Genomic DNA, 16,323 nt, shown 5'->3' on the forward strand with positions numbered 1-16,323 from the left:
CCGGTGAATCAGAGAGATTCAACCCTGAGCAGCACCTAAGAGGTACAAGGACAGGTGACACAAAAGTAACTGCTTCAAGTATCATCTGAAAGGAGGTGGAGAGGTTTAGGGAGGGAATTCCAGAGCTTGGGACCCCCCAGGCAGCTGAAGGCACGGTCGTCAATGGTGGAGCGATGGGAACCGGGGGATGCTCGAGAGGCCGGAATTGGAGGAGCGCAGAGATCTCGGAGGGTTGTACGGGCTGGAGGAGGTTACAGAGATAGGGAGGGGGTGTCGGGGCTGGAGGAGGTTACAGAGATAGGGAGGGGGTGTAGGGGCTGGAGGAGGTTACAGAGATAGGGAGGGGGTGTCGGGGCTGGAGGAGGTTACAGAGATAGGGAGGGGTGTAGGGGCTGGAGGAGGTTACAGAGATAGGGAGGGGGTGTAGGGGCTGGAGGGGGTTACAGAGATAGGGAGGGGGTGTAGAGGCTGGAGGAGGTTACAGAGATAGGGAGGGGGTGTAGGGGCTGGAGGAGGTTACAGAGATAGGGAGGGGGTGTAGGGGCTGGAGGAGGTTACAGAGATAGGGAGGGGGTGTAGGGGCTGGAGGAGGTTACAGAGATAGGGAGGGGGTGTAGGGGCTGGAGGAGGTTACAGAGATAGGGAGGGGGTGTAGGGGCTGGAGGAGGTTACAGAGATAGGGAGGGGGTGTAGGAGCTGGAGGAGGTTACAGAGATCTCGGAGGGTTGTAGGGGCTGGGGGAGGTTACAGAGATAGGGAGGGGGTGTAGGGGCTGGAGGAGGTTACAGAGATAGGGAGGGGGTGTAGGGGCTGGAGGGGGTTACAGAGATAGGGAGGGGGTGTAGAGGCTGGAGGAGGTTACAGAGATAGGGAGGGGGTGTAGGGGCTGGAGGGGGTTACAGAGATAGGGAGGGGGTGTAGGGGCTGGAGGAGGTTACAGAGATAGGGAGGGGGTGTAGGGGCTGGAGGAGGTTACAGAGATAGGGAGGGGGTGTAGGGGCTGGAGGAGGTTACAGAGATAGGGAGGGGGTGTAGGAGCTGGAGGAGGTTACAGAGATCTCGGAGGGTTGTAGGGGCTGGGGGAGGTTACAGAGATAGGGAGGGGGTGTAGGGGCTGGAGGAGGTTACAGAGATAGGGAGGGGTGTAGGGGCTGGAGGAGGTTACAGAGATAGGGAGGGGGTGTAGGGGCTGGAGGAGGTTACAGAGATAGGGAGGGGGTGTAGGGGCTGGAGGGGGTTACAGAGATAGGGAGGGGGTGTAGAGGCTGGAGGAGGTTACAGAGATAGGGAGGGGGTGTAGGGGCTGGAGGGGGTTACAGAGATAGGGAGGGGGTGTAGGGGCTGGGGGAGGTTACAGAGATAGGGAGGGGGGTGCAGGGGCTGGAGGAGGTTACAGAGATAGGGAGGGGGTGTAGGGGCTGGAGGGGGTTACAGAGATAGGGAGGGGGTGTAGGGGCTGGAGGAGGTTACAGAGATAGGGAGGGGGTGTAGGGGCTGGAGGAGGTTACAGAGATAGGGAGGGGGTGTAGGGGCTGGAGGAGGTTACAGAGATAGGGAGGGGGTGTAGGGGCTGGAGGAGGTTACAGAGATAGGGAGGGGGTGTAGGGGCTGGAGGGGGTTACAGAGATAGGGAGGGGGTGTAGAGGCTGGAGGAGGTTACAGAGATAGGGAGGGGGTGTAGGGGCTGGAGGAGGTTACAGAGATAGGGAGGGGGTGTAGGGGCTGGAGGGGGTTACAGAGATAGGGAGGAGGTGTAGGGGCTGGGGGAGGTTACAGAGATAGGGAGGGGGTGTAGGGGCTGGAGGAGGTTACAGAGATAGGGAGGGGGTGTAGGGGCTGGAGGAGGTTACAGAGATAGGGAGGGGGTGTAGGGGCTGGAGGGGGTTACAGAGATAGGGAGGGGGTGTAGGGGCTGGGGGAGGTTACAGAGATAGGGAGGGGGTGTAGGGGCTGGAGGGGGTTACAGAGATAGGGAGGGGGTGTAGGGGCTGGAGGGGGTTACAGAGATAGGGAGGGGGTGTAGGGGCTGGAGGAGGTTACAGAGATAGGGAGGGGGTGTAGGGGCTGGGGGAGGTTACAGAGATAGGGAGGGGGTGTAGGGGCTGGAGGAGGTTACAGAGATAGGGAGGGGGTGTAGGGGCTGGAGGAGGTTACAGAGATAGGGAGGGGGTGTAGGGGCTGGAGGAGGTTACAGAGATAGGGAGGGGGTGTAGGGGCTGGAGGAGGTTGCAGAGATAGGGAGGGGGTGTAGGGGCTGGAGGAGGTTACAGAGATAGGGAGGGGGTGTAGGGGCTGGAGGAGGTTACAGAGATAGGGAGGGGGTGTAGGGGTTGGAGGAGGTTACAGAGATAGGGAGGGGATGTAGGGGCTGGAGGAGATTACAGAGATAGGGAGCGGGTGTAGGGGCTGGAGGAGGTTACAGAGATAGGGAGTGGGTGTCGAGGCTGGAGGAGGTTACAGAGATAGGGAGTGGGTCTAGGGGCTGGAGGAGGTTACAGAGATAGGGAGGGGGGTGTAGGGGCTGGAGGAGGTTACAGAGATAGGTAGGGACTGGAGGAGGTTACAGAGATAGGGAGGGGGTGTAGGGGCTGGAGGAGGTTACAGAGATAGGGAGGGGGTGTAGGGGCTGGAGGAGGTTACAGAGATAGGGAGGGGGTTTAGGGGCTGGAGGAGGTTACAGAGATAGGGAGGGGGTGTCGGGGCTGGAGGGGGTTACAGAGATAGGGAGGGGGGTGCAGGGGCTGGAGGAAGTTACAGAGATAGGGAGGGGGTGTAGGGACTGGAGGAGGTTACGGAGATAGGGAGGGGAGTGTAGGAGCTGGAGGAGGTTACAGAGATAGGGAGGGAGTGTCGGGAGCTGGAGGAGGTTGCAGAGATAGGGAGGGGGTGTACGGGCTGGAGGAGGTTACAGAGATAGAGAGGGGGTGTAGTGACTGGAGGAGGTTACAGAGATAGGGAGGGGGTGTAGGGGCTGGAGGAGATTACAGAGATAGGGAGGGGGTGTAGGGGCTGGAGGAGATTACAGAGATCGGGAGGGGTTGTAGGGGCTGGAGGAGGTTACAGAGATAGGAAGGGGGTGTAGGGGCTGGAGGAGATTACAGAGATAGGGAGGGGGTGTAGGGGCTAGAGGGGGTTACAGAGATAGGGAGGGAGTGTAGGGGCTGGAGGAGGTTACAGAGATTGGGAGGGGTTGTAGGGGCTGGAGGAGGTTACAGAGATAGGGAGGGGATGTAGTGACTGGAGGAGGTTATAGAGATAGGGAGGGGCTGGAGGGGGTTACAGAGATAGGGAGGGAGTGTAGGGGCTGGAGGAGGTTACAGAGATAGGGAGGGGGTGTAGGGGTTGGAGGAGGTTACAGAGATAGGGAGGAGGTGTAGGGGCTGGAGGAGGTTACAGAGATAGGGAGGGGATGTAGGGGCTGGAGGAGATTACAGAGATAGGGAGGGGATGTAGGGGCTGGAGGAGGTTACAGAGATAGGGAGGGGGTGTAGGGGCTGGAGGAGGTTACAGAGATAAGGAGGGGGTGTAGGGGCTGGAGGAGGTTACAGAGATAGGGAGGGGGTGTCGGGGCTGGAGGGGGTTACAGAGATAGGGAGGGGGTGTCGGGGCTGGAGGGGGTTACAGAGATAGGGAGGGGGTGTCGGGGCTGGAGGAGGTTACGGAGATAGGGAGGGGGGTGTAGGGACTGGAGGAGGTTACAGACATAGGGAGGGGGGTGCAGGGGCTGGAGGAAGTTACAGAGATAGGGAGGGGGTGTAGGGACTGGAGGAGGTTACGGAGATAGGGAGGGGAGTGTAGGAGCTGGAGGAGGTTACAGAGATAGGGAGGGAGTGTCGGGAGCTGGAGGAGGTTGCAGAGATAGGGAGGGGGTGTACGGGCTGGAGGAGGTTACAGAGATAGAGAGGGGGTGTAGTGACTGGAGGAGGTTACAGAGATAGGGAGGGGGTGTAGGGGCTGGAGGAGATTACAGAGATAGGGAGGGGGTGTAGGGGCTGGAGGAGATTACAGAGATCGGGAGGGGTTGTCGGGGCTGGAGGAGGTTACAGAGATAGGAAGGGGGGGTAGGGGCTGGAGGGGGTTACAGAGATAGGGAGGGGGTGTAGGGGCTAGAGGGGGTTACAGAGATAGGGAGGGAGTGTAGGGGCTGGAGGAGGTTACAGAGATAGGGAGGGAGTGTAGGGGCTGGAGGAGGTTACAGAGATAGGGAGGGGATGTAGTGACTGGAGGAGGTTATAGAGATAGGGAGGGGGTGTAGGGGCTGGAGGGGGTTACAGAGATAGGGAGCGGGTGTCGGGGCTGGAAGAGGTTACAGAGATAGGGAGTGGGTGTTGGGGCTGGAGGAGGTTACAGAGATAGGGAGGGGGGTGTAGGGGCTGGAGGAGGTTACAGAGATAGGGAGGGGGTGTAGGGGCTGGAGGAGGTTACAGAGATAGGGAGGGGGGTGTATGGGATGGAGGGGGGTACAGAGATAGGGAGGGGGTGTAGGTGTTGGAGGAGGTCACAGAGATAGGGAGGGGGGGTGTAGGAGGTTAGGGAGGGGGGTGTATGGGATGGAGGGGGGTACAGAGATAGGGAGGGGGTGTAGGGGCTGGAGGTGGTTACAGAGATAGGGAGGCGGTGTTGGGGCTGGAGGAGATTACAGAGATAGCGGGTGTAGGGGCTGGAGGAGGTTACAGAGATAGGGAGGGGATGTAGGGGCTGGAGGAGGTTACAGAGATAGGGAGGGGATGTAGGGGCTGGAGGAGGTTACAGAGATAGGGAGGGGGTGTAGGGGCTGGAGGAGGTTACAGAGATAGGGAGGGGGTGTAGGGGCTGGAGGAGGTTACAGAGAAAAGGAGGGGGTGTCGGAGCTGGAGGAGGTTACAGAGATAGGGAGGGGGTGTGTGATATGGAAACTGGGATGAGTGTTTTAAACTGAGGCTTTGCTGGACTGGGAGTCTGTGTAGGTCAGCGAGCAAGTGGGAGATTAAGCAGAGTTTGGAAGGAGCCGGAGATTACTGGGTGACTATCAGACATGTACTGTGAGTCACCAGGAGCCAGCAGACCTTCGGATCGTATCCCCATCTGGAAGTCACAGACGGCAAGAAAGAAAAATCTCCCCGTCCTAAATTTGGAATGAGAGTGAGAAATTATTCTGGCAAATGCAAGGATCCAAGGGGGTGGGTGGAAGCTGTGACCACCACCCCCCCTCCCCCCCACCGACCCGCCCTCCTCCCCTCCACCAGATCTCTTACTGAGGCTGCATATCTGGCCCATTACCCTCTTTAGATGTGATGTGGAGATCCGGCATTGGACTAGGGGTAAGCACAGTAAGAAGCCTCACAACACCAGGTTAAAGTCCAACAGGTTTATTTGGAATCACGAGCTTTCGGAGCGCTGCTCCTTCATCACGCAAGTCACCTGATGAAGGAGCAGCGCTCCGAAAGCTCGTGAATCCAAATAAACCCGTTGGACTTTAACCTGGTGTTGTGAGGCTTCTTACTGTGCCCTCTCCAGATGTGCCACAGTGTCCTTGATCTGTCAATGCACTCTCAGTTACCTCACACACAGCAATAACTGGTGAGTGGGCACGGTGGCCAGCACTGCTGCCTCACAGCGCCAGGGACCTGGGTTCAATTCCCGCCTTGGGTCAACGTGCGGAGTTTTCACATTCTTCCCGTGTCTGCGTGGGTTTCCTCTGGGTGCTCCAAAGGATGTGCTGGTTAGGTGCTAAATTCTCCCTCAGTGGTGCCCGAACAGGCGCCGGAGTGTCGTGACGAGGGGAATTTCACAGTAACTTCATTGCAGTGTTAATGTCAGCCGACTTAGAAATCATAGAAACCCTACAGTGCAGAAGGAGGCCATTCGGCCCATCGAGTCTGCACCGACCACAATCCCACCCAGGCCCTACCCCCACATATTTACCTGCTAATCCCTCTAACCTACGCATCTCAGGACTCTAAGGGGCAATTTTTAACCTGGCCAATCAACCTAACCCGCACATCTTTGGACTGTGGGAGGAAACCGGAGCACCCGGAGGAAACCCACGCAGACACGAGGAGAATGTGCAAACTCCACACAGACAGTGACCCGAGCCGGGAATCGAACCTGGGACCCTGGAGCTGTGAAGCAGCAGTGCTAACCACTGTGCTACCGTGCCGCCCAAACTTGTGACACTAATAAATAAACAGAACACCAACTCCAGAGAGAGAGAGATTGTGGCTTTCTCCAATCTATTTGCCTACACAGTAAGGGATTTTCCTTTTTTTTTCTACAAAAGTGAAATATAATTGTGTTAAAAATGTAAATAATAAAATATGTCGATGCCATGTTCAGTTCCCTGGTGTGACTCGAGTCAGGTTTCCTTCATCTCTCTGAAGAGAGAGAGAGTTGTTGAAGCTTTTCACCTTACAACCAGGACAAACACAAGAATGCCAAATTTCATAGGATCGCAATGATGCTTTACACCGCAGGATGGAACGGCCGCCGATTGGTTGACAGGTGGACTCTGGTCGAGGCGTTGCCTCAGCAACAGCCACCGGGAACTGTTGGTTCCTCACGCACTCTGGAATTCAGAAAAGCCACATGGCCAATCCACCTAACCCACACATCTTTGGACACTAAGGGGCAATTTAGCATGGCCAATCCACCTAACCCGCACATCTTTGGACACTAAGGAACAATTTAGCACGGCCAATCCTCCCATCCCGCACATCTTTGGACACTAAGGGGCAATTTAGCATGGCCAATCCACCTAACCTGCACATCTTTGGACACTAAGGGGTAATTTAGCATGGCCAATCCACCTAACCTACACATCTTTGGACACTAAGGAGCAATTTAGCACGGCCAATCCTCCCATCCCGCACATCTTTGGACACTAAGGGGCAATTTAGCATAGCCAATCCACCTAACCTGCACATCTTTGGACACTAAGGGACAATTTAGCATGGCCAATCCACCTAACCTGCACATCTTTGGACACTAAGGGGCAATTTAGCACAGCCAATCCACCTAACCTGCATATCTTTGGACACTAAGGGGCAAATTAGCACAGCCAATCCACCTAACCTGCACATTTTTGGACACTAAGGGGCAATTTAGCACGGCCAATCCACCTAACCTACACATCTTTGGACACTAAGGGACAATTTAGCACGGCCAATCCACCTAACCTGCACATCTTTGGACACTAAGGGACAATTTAGCATAGCCAATCCACCTAACCTGCACATCTTTGGACACTAAGGGGCAAATTAGCACGGCCAATCCACCTAACCTGCACATCTTTGGACACTAAGGAGCAATTTAGCACGGCCAATCCACCTAACCTGCACATCTTTGGACAGTAAGGGGCAAATTAGCACGGCCAATCCACCTAACCTGCACATTTTTGGACACTAAGGGACAATTTAGCATAGCCAATCCACCTAACCAGCGCCTCTTTTGGACTGTGGGAAACCGGAGCACCCGGAGGAAACCCATGCAGACGTGGGGGGAGAACGTGCAGACTCCACACGGACAGTGACCCGAGCCGGGAATCGAACCCGGGTCCCTGGCGCTGTGCGGCAGCAGTGCTAACCACTGTGACGCTGTGCCGGAATGGGGGATTTGAGGAACAACCTTTTCACCTGGAAGGTGGTGGGAATGTGGGACTCGCTGTCTGGAACTGTGGTAGAGGCGGGAACTCTCACCACATTTCGATGAGCGCTTGAAATGCCACAGCGTACATGACTACCGACCAAGTGCTGGAAAATGGGATTAGAATAGGGCAGGACTTACTCAGTTAATGGTCGGGCGTTGGGGAGAGTTACAGAACAAAGAGATCTAGGGGTACAGGTTCATAGCTCCTTGAAGGTGGACAGACTGGTGAAGAAGGCATTCGGAATGCTTGGTTTCATCGGTCAGAACATTGAATATAGGAATCGGGACGTCTTGTTGAATCATAGAATCATAGAATCCGTACAGTACAGAAAGAGGCCATTCGGCCCATCGAGTCTGCACCGACCACAATCCCACCCAGGCCCTACCCCCATATCCCTACATATTTTACCCACTAATCCCTCTAACCGACGCATCTCAGGACACTAAGGGCAATTTTTTTTTAGCATAGCCAATCAACCTAACCCGCACATCTTTGGACTGTGGGAGGGAACCGGAGCACCCGGAGGAAACCCATGCAGACACGAGGAGAATGTGCAAACTCCACGCACACAGTGACCCAAGCCGGGAATCGAACCCAGGTCCCTGGAGCTGTGAAGCAGCAGTGCTAACCACTGTGCTACCGTGCCGCTCCTTGAAGTTGTACAAGACATTGGTAAGGCCACACTTGGAATACTGTGTACAGTTCTGGTCACCCTATTATAGAAAGGATGTTATTAAACTAGAAAGAGTGCAGAAAAGATTTACAAGGATGCTACTGGGAGTTGATGGTTTGAGTTATAAGGAGAGGCTGGATAGACTGGGACTTTTTTCTCTGGAGCGTAGGAGGCTGAGGGTTGACCGTATAGAGGTCTATAAAATAATGAGGGGCATAGATCAGCTAGATAGTCAACATCTTTTCCCAAAGGTAGGGGAGTCTAAAACTAGGGGGCATAGGTTTAAGGTGAGAGGGGAGAGATAGAAAAGTGTCCAGAGGGGCAATTTTTTCACAGAGGGTGGTGAGTGTCTGGAACAAGCTGCCAGAGGTAGTAGTAGACGTGGGTACAATTTTATCTTTTAAAAAGCATTTTGACAGTTACATGGGTACGATGGGTATAGAGGGAAATGGGCCAAATGCGGGCGATTGGGACTAGCTTGGGGGTTTAAAAAAAAGGGCGGCACGGACAAGTTGGGCCGAAGGGCCTGTTTCCATGTTGTAAACCTCTATGAGTCTATGAGGTGCTTTTGATGGCTGGCACAGACACGATGGGCTGAAGCGCCTCCCCATTCTGTGCTATAAAAACTCTGCGTCAGCAGCTTTACGCCTTCCCAGTTCCACAAATATGGTCAGAACTTCAGTCCCCTCCTCCCATTGGGCACTGCACCCCTGGGGGGGGGGGGGGGGGGGGGGGGGTGAAGGGGGACGCCTGGGGAGAGGGACAAAGGAGGTCAACTACATATGTGCACTCAGGACTGGGAAGGATTCGGCACGTGTATTTGAGAGGAGAGAGGGATTCTCATGTGCATTTGAGAGGAGGAAGCAATCTTGTACATGCGCATTGTTGTGGCCATTTTGGAGACATGGATAGACATAGAGCAGGGACAGGAATGGTTGTTGCAGGTTCCGGGGTTTAGATGTTTCAGTAAGATCAGGGACGGTGGTGAAAGAGGGGGAGGTGTGGCATTGTTAGTCAAGGATAATAGTATTACGGTGGCAGAAAGGACGTTTGATGAGGACTCGTCTACTGTGGTAGTACGGGCTGAGGTTAGAAACAGGAAAGGAGAGGTCACCCTGTTGGGAGTTTTCTATAGGCCTCCGAAAAGTTCCAGAGATATAGAGGAAAGGATTGCAAAGATGATTCTGGATAGGAGCAAAAGTAACAGGGTAGTTGTTATGGGGGACTTTAACTTTACAAATATTGACTGGAAAAGCTATAGTTCGAGTACTTTCGATGGGTCAGTTTTTGTCCAATGTGTGCAGGAGGGTTTCCTGACGCAGTATGTAGATAGACCAACAAGAGGCGAGGCCACATTGGATTTGGTACTGGGTAATGAACCAGACCAGGTGTTAGATTTGGAGGTAGGTGAACACTTTGGTGATAGTGACCACAACTCGGTTACGTTTACTTCAGCGATGGAAAGGGATAGGTATATACTGCAGGGCAAGAGTTATAGCTGGGGGAAAGGAAATTATGATGCGATTAGGAGAGATTTAGGATGCATAGGATGTGGAAGGAAGCTGCAGGAGATGGGCACAATTGAAATGTGGAGCTTGTTCAAGGAACAGCTACTGCGTGTCCTTGATAAGTATGTACCTGTCAGGCAGGGAGGAAGTGGTCAAGCGAGGGAACCATGGTTTACTAAAGTTGAATCTCTTGTGAAGAGGAAGAAGGAGACTTATGTAAAGATGAGACGTGAAGGCTCAGTTAGGGCGCTTGAGAGTTACTAGTTAGCCAGGAAGGACCTAAAGAGAGAGTTAAGAAGAGCAAGGCGGGGACATGAGAAGTCTTTGGCAGGTAGGATCAAGGAAAACCCTAAAGCTTTCTATAGGTATGTCAGGAATAAAAGAATGACTAGGGTAAGATTAGGACCAGTCAAGGACAGTAGTGGGAAGTTGTGCGTGGAGTCCGAAGAGATAGGAGAGGCGCTAAATGAATATTTTTCATCAGTATTCACACAGGAAAAAGACAATGTTGTCGAGGAGAATACTGAGATGCAGACTATTAGACTAGACAGGATTGAGGTTCGTAAGGAGGAGGTGTTAGCAATTCTGGAAAGTGCGAAAATCCCTGGGCCGGATGGGATTTATCCTAGGATTCTCTGGGAGGCTCGGGAGGAGATTGCAGAGCCTTTGGCTTTGATCTTTATGTCGTCCTTGTCTACAGGAATAGTGCCAGAAGAGTGGAGGATAGCAAATGTTGTCCCCTTGTTCAAGAAGGGGAGTAGAGACAACCCTGGTAATTATAGACCAGTGAGCCTTACTTCTGTTGTGGGCAAAGTTTTGGATAGGATTATAAGAGATAGGATTTATAAGCATCTAGAAAGGAATAATTTGATTAGGGATAGTCAACACGATTTTGTGAAGGGTAGGTCGTGCCTCACAAACCTTATTGAGTTCTTTGAGAAGGTGACCAAAGAGGTGGATGAGGGTAAAGCAGTTGATGTGGTGTATATGGATTTCAGTAAAGCGTTTGATAAGGTTCCCCATGGTAAGCTATTGCAGAAGATATGGAGGCATGGGATTGAGGGTGATTTAGCGGTTTGGATCAGAAATTGGCTAGCTGTAAGAAGACAGAGGGTGGTGGTTCATCCTGGAGTTCAGTTACTAGTGGTGTACCGCAAGGATCTGTCTTGGGGCCACTGCTGTTTGTCATTTTTATAAATGACTTGGATGAGGGCGTAGAAGGGTGGGTTAGTAAATTTGCGGATGACACTAAAGTCAGAGGAGTTGTGGACAGTGCGGAAGGATGTTGCAGGTTACAGAGGGACATAGATAAGCTGCAGAGCTGGGCTGAGAGGTGGCAAATGGAGTTTAATGCAGAAAAATGTGAGGTGATTCACTTTGGAAGGAGTAACAGGAATACAGAGTACTGGGCTAATGGTAAGATACTTGGTAGTGTGGATGAGCAGAGAGATCTCAGTGTCCATGTGCATAGAACCCTGAAAGTTGGCTCCCAGGTTGATAGGGTTGTTAAGAAGGCGTACGGTGTGTTAGCTTTTATTGGTAGAGGGATTGAGTTTCGGAGCCATGAGGTCATGCTGCAACTGTACAAAACTCTGATGCGGCCGCACTTGGAGTACTGCGTACAGTTCTGGTCGCCGCATTATAGGAAGGGTGTGGAAGCATTGGAAAGGGTGCAGAGGAGATTTACCAGGATGTTGCCTGGTATGGTGGGAAGGTCTTATGAGGAAAGGCTGAGGGACTTGAGGCTGTTTTCGTTAGAGAGAAGAAGGTTAAGAGGTGACTTAATAGAGGCATACAAGATGATCAGAGGATTAGATAGGGTGGATAGTGAGAGCCTTTTTCTTCGGATGGTGATGACTAGCTTTAAATTGAGGGGTGATATAGGACAGATGTCAGAGGTAGGTTCTTTTCTCAGAGAGTAGTAAGGGCGTGGAATGCCCTGCCTGCAACAGTAGTGGACTCGCCAACATTAAGGGCATTTAAAGGGTCATTGGATAAACATATGGATGATATGCTAAACATGTGGATGACATGCTATACCATGCTAAAAATTGCCCCTCAGAGTCCTGAGATGTGTAGGTTAGAGGGATTAGCGGTAAGTACGTAGGAATATGGGGGTAGGGCCTGGGTGGGATTGTGGTCGGTGCAGACTCGATGGGCCGAATGGCCTCTTTCTGCACTGTAGGGTTTCTATGATTCTATGATATTGGAATAGTGTAGATTAGAGGGGCTTTAGATTGGTTTCACTGGTCGGCGCAACATCGAGGGCCGAAGGGCCTGTACTGCGCTGTAATGGTCTAATGTTCTTTGGGATTAGGTGAGGGAATCCAGCACATGCGCATTTGAGAGGAGGAAGGCAATCCGGCACATGCGCAGTGCGTGTGTGGGGAGAGGGAATCCGGCACATGCGCATTGGGTGTGGGGAATCTGACACTTGCGCATTGTGAATGGGGGGAGCTAATCCGACACATGCGCATTTGAGTGGAGGGAAGTAGGTTTCTGCACATGCGCATTGGGGCAGGGGGACAGGGTTCAAGACATTGGGGAGGGCTACGGCACATGCGCAGTAGCGGCGAAACCCCCAGCGCATGCGTATTCGGGAGGGATCCGGCACACGCGCAGTGGCGACGGAGACCCCCAGCACATGCGCAGTGGCGGCCGAGTCCCCCTCTGGCTGAAGAGCGGCGGAAAAAAAAAAGCAGAAAAGGGATCGGCGGCGATGGCGATGGAGAGCTGAGGGCGGCGGGGATCTTCTTCTCAAGCCAATATCCCCTGCTTCCCTTTCCCCACACACACCGGGGAGGTCGGTTACCAGGGGAAGGAGTTAGTGTGTGGGGGGGAGTTTAAACAGAGCCGGAGACAACCCAACCTGCTGGCTCCCGGCCCAAGCTCCCGCCCACCCGCTGCGACCGCCTCCCATTGGCCAACGGAGCCCCAGTGACGTCAGAGGCCCGGCCGCCCATTGGGCGAGACGGCCGCCCGTCAGCCTGATTGACGTGCGGGAGGCGTCAGGGTTGGTTGCAGCGTGAGGAGGAGGAGAGGGGCTTATTGACCTGGTAACCAGCAGGAGAGGGGCTTAACCTGGAGAGAGAGAGGTTTAAGCTGGTAACTAGCTGCCAGGAGAGGGGCTTCACCTGGTAACTGGCTGTCTGGAGAGGGACTTAACCTGGTAACCAACTGCCTGGAGAGGGACTTAACCTGGTAACCAACTGCCTGGAGAGGGGCTTAACCTGGAGAGAGAGAGGCTTCACCTAGTAACTGACTGGTTTAAAAACCTGCCAGGTTAAAGTCTTTCTGGTTTAAGCTGGAGGGGGGGCTGGAACCTGGTAACTAGCTACCAGGAGAATTAACTACCTGGAGTGGGGCTTTAACCTGTTAACTTGCTGCTAAGAGAATTAACAATCTGGAGAGGGATTATAACTTGTTAATTAATTACGAGGAGAATTAACGGCCAGTGGAGGGGCTTTAACTTGTTAACGACCTGGGGAATTAACTACCAGGAGAGGGACTTTAATCTATTAACTAACACCCTGATTCCCTGGAGAGGGAGTTTAACCGAATGAGTAACAGCCTCACCCCACTGATGAGCTGAACACTTGGAGACGGAGCTTCAACTTTCCAGATAACAACCTGACTCTCTGCTGGAGACCTGAATATCTGGAGGAGGGGGGGAGTCTTCAAACTTCCAGATAACACTGAGGACATCTTCAAAACAAAGGGAGCAGCAACAGCAAGCTCTGAAACTGGACATTTGTGGTCATCCTGCATTGGATTTTGAACATTTTGCCCTTCTATCTCTCTCCTGCACTGTTGAGGGATTTTTGATGATTGACTCTCTTCTGCTCCTGCCTTGTATTCACCATCATCTCTACACGAACAGTGAGTAGCAGCCCTGTTCTTCCATCTTTAAAGCTATTTCACAAGACGCATGATTATTATAGGTGTACGAAAAAATCATATTGTTTAACAAATGCACAGGTAAACTTCCAATCAGTGCGGCACAGTGGGTTAGCACTGCTGCCTCGCAGTGCCAGGGACCCGGGTTCAATTCCAGCCTCGGGTCACTGTCTGTGCGGAGTCTGCATGTTCTCCCCTAGTGCCTGCGTGAGTTTCTTCCCGGGTGCTCTGGTTTCCCCTCTCAGTCCGAAAGACGTGCTACATTCTCCCTCCATGTCCAAAGATGTGCAGGATTGACCATGCTGAATTGCCCCTTAGTGTCCAAAGATGTGCAGGTTAGCGGGATTGGCCATGCCAAATTGCCCCTTGGTGTCCAAAGGTGTGTGGGTTAGGTGGATTGGCCGTGCTAAATTGCTCCTTAGTGTCCAAAGATAGAAACATAGAAAAACTACAGCACAAACAGGCCCTTCGGCCCACAAGTTGCGCCGAACACATCCCTACCTTCTAGACCTACCTATAACCCTCCATCCTATTAAGCTCCATGTACTCATCCAGGAGTCTCTTAAAAGACCCTATTGAGTTCGCCTCCACCACCACTGACGGCAGCCGATTCCACTCGCCCACCACCCTCTGTGTGAAAAACTTCCCCCTAACATCTCCCCTGTACCTACCCCCCCAGCACCTTAAACCTGTGTCCTCTCGTAGCAGACATTTCCACCCTGGGAAAAAGCCTCAGAGTCCACCCGATCTATGCCTCTCAACATCTTATACACCCCATAGGAGACTATTCGGCTCATAGGGCTTGCTGTTGGTGCAGGCTCAATCACCGTAACCCTGTACGTTTACCCTGCTAATCCCCCGGCACTAAAGGGTAATGGTTGTGGTTGCAAGCAGCAAGACCCCACAAAGTGTCGAGAGGGTGGTGGGGTTGAAGGCATTGCGATGGCTTTCATCGCAAGAGGATTTGAGTATAGGGATAGGGATGTTTTGCTGCAATTATACAGGGTGTTGGTGAGGCCACACCTGGAGTATTGTGCGCAGTTTTGGTGTCCTTATCTGAGGAAGAATGTCCTTGCTATAGAGGGAGCCCAGCGAAGGTTTACCAGGCTGATTCCTGGGATGGCAGGTCTGTCATTAGAGGAGAGACTAAGTCGGTTAGGATTATATTCGCTGGAGTTTAGAAGAGTGAGAGGGGATCTCATAACTTATAAAATTCTAACAGGGTAGATTCAGAAAGAATGTTCCCGATGGTGGGGGGAGTCCAGAACTAGGGGGGTCATAGTTTGAGGGTAAGGGGTAAACCTTTTAGGACTGAGGTGAGGAGAGATTTCTTCACCCGGAGAGTGGTGAATGTGTGGAATTCACTCCCACAGAAAGTAGTCGAGGCCAAAACGTTGTGTGATTTGGAGAGGGAATTAGATATAGCTCTTGGGGCTAAAGGGATGGGGGGGAAGGGGGAATCAGGATATTGAATTTGATAAATTTGAATTTGAAAATCTCAGCAGGTCTGACGGTGTCTGGGGGAAGAGGATAGACACAGTAAGAAGTCTCACAACACCAGGTTAAAGTCCAACAGGTTTATTTGGTAGCAAATACCATTAGCTTTCGGAGCTTGCTGCTCCTTCGTCAGATGGAGTGGTCTCTGTCAGAGAGAGGATAGAGCCAACGTTTCGAGTCAGGGTGACCCTTCTTCAGAGTTCAATTAGATGATCAGCCATGATCCATAATGAATGGTACAGCAGGCTGGAAGGGCCGAATGGCCTCTTCCTGCTTCTATGAGATGTCCTCCTAAAGTGGGACCCAGGACACCAATATCCAGCCCTGCAGTGTAAAAGCCATGGTAGAAACAGTATTCGACTCCGTGTTGCCCCTCCTCTGTGAGTGCTGTCAGAGTCCACACTCGGGGGTGGCACAGTGGGTTAGCACTGCTGCCTCACAGCGCCAGGGACCCGGGTTCGATTCCCGGCTCGGGTCACTGTCTGTGTGGAGTTTGCACATTCTCCCCGTGTCTGCGTGGGTTTCCTCCCACAGTCCGAAAGACGTGCAGGTTAGGTGGATTGTTCGTGCTAAATTGCCCCTCAGTGTAACCCGAACAGGCGCCGGAGTGTGGCAACTGGGGGATTTTCACAGTGACTTCATTGCAGTGTTAATGTAAGCTGGCTTGTGACACTAATAAATAAACTTTAATTTAAAAAAAAGGTCTGAATGACAGTGGCAGTCCGTACCTCACCTTTTCCAGGCATGTTACATAGAAACATAGCGGATAGGAGCAGGAGGAGGCCATTCGGCCCTTCGAGCTGCTCCCCCATTCATCACCATCATGGCTGATCATCCAACTCAATAGCCTAATCCTGCTTTCTCCCCATAACCTTTGATCCCGTTCTCCCCCAAGTGCTATATCCAGCCGCCTCTTGAATACATTCAATGTTTTGGCATCAACTACTTCCTGTGGGAATGAATTCCACAGACTCACCACTCTTTGGGTGAAGAAATGTCTCCTCATCTCCGTCCTAAATGGTCCACCCCGAATCCTCAGACTGTGACCCCCTGGTTCTGGACTCTCTCCCCCCCCCCCCCCCCCCCCCCCCCCCCCCAACCATCAGGAACATCCTCCCTGCATC

At 52.7% G+C, this 16,323-nt stretch overlaps 1 pseudogene across 1 annotated transcript in view; it reads left to right on the top strand.

Moving 5' to 3' along the window:
• The first annotated feature begins 12,462 nt into the window (after window positions 1-12,462).
• Window positions 12,463-16,323, top strand: part of LOC144489055 (phosphatidylinositol 4-kinase beta pseudogene) — a 28,107-nt pseudogene continuing 24,246 nt past the window's right edge. The window contains exon 1 of the transcript XR_013496826.1: window positions 12,463-13,684. The product of XR_013496826.1 is annotated as a phosphatidylinositol 4-kinase beta pseudogene (transcript). The remainder of the gene's footprint in view (window positions 13,685-16,323) is intronic.

This window comes from Mustelus asterias, unplaced genomic scaffold (genome assembly GCF_964213995.1).
Source record: "Mustelus asterias unplaced genomic scaffold, sMusAst1.hap1.1 HAP1_SCAFFOLD_1973, whole genome shotgun sequence".
NCBI lineage: Eukaryota > Metazoa > Chordata > Chondrichthyes > Carcharhiniformes > Triakidae > Mustelus > Mustelus asterias.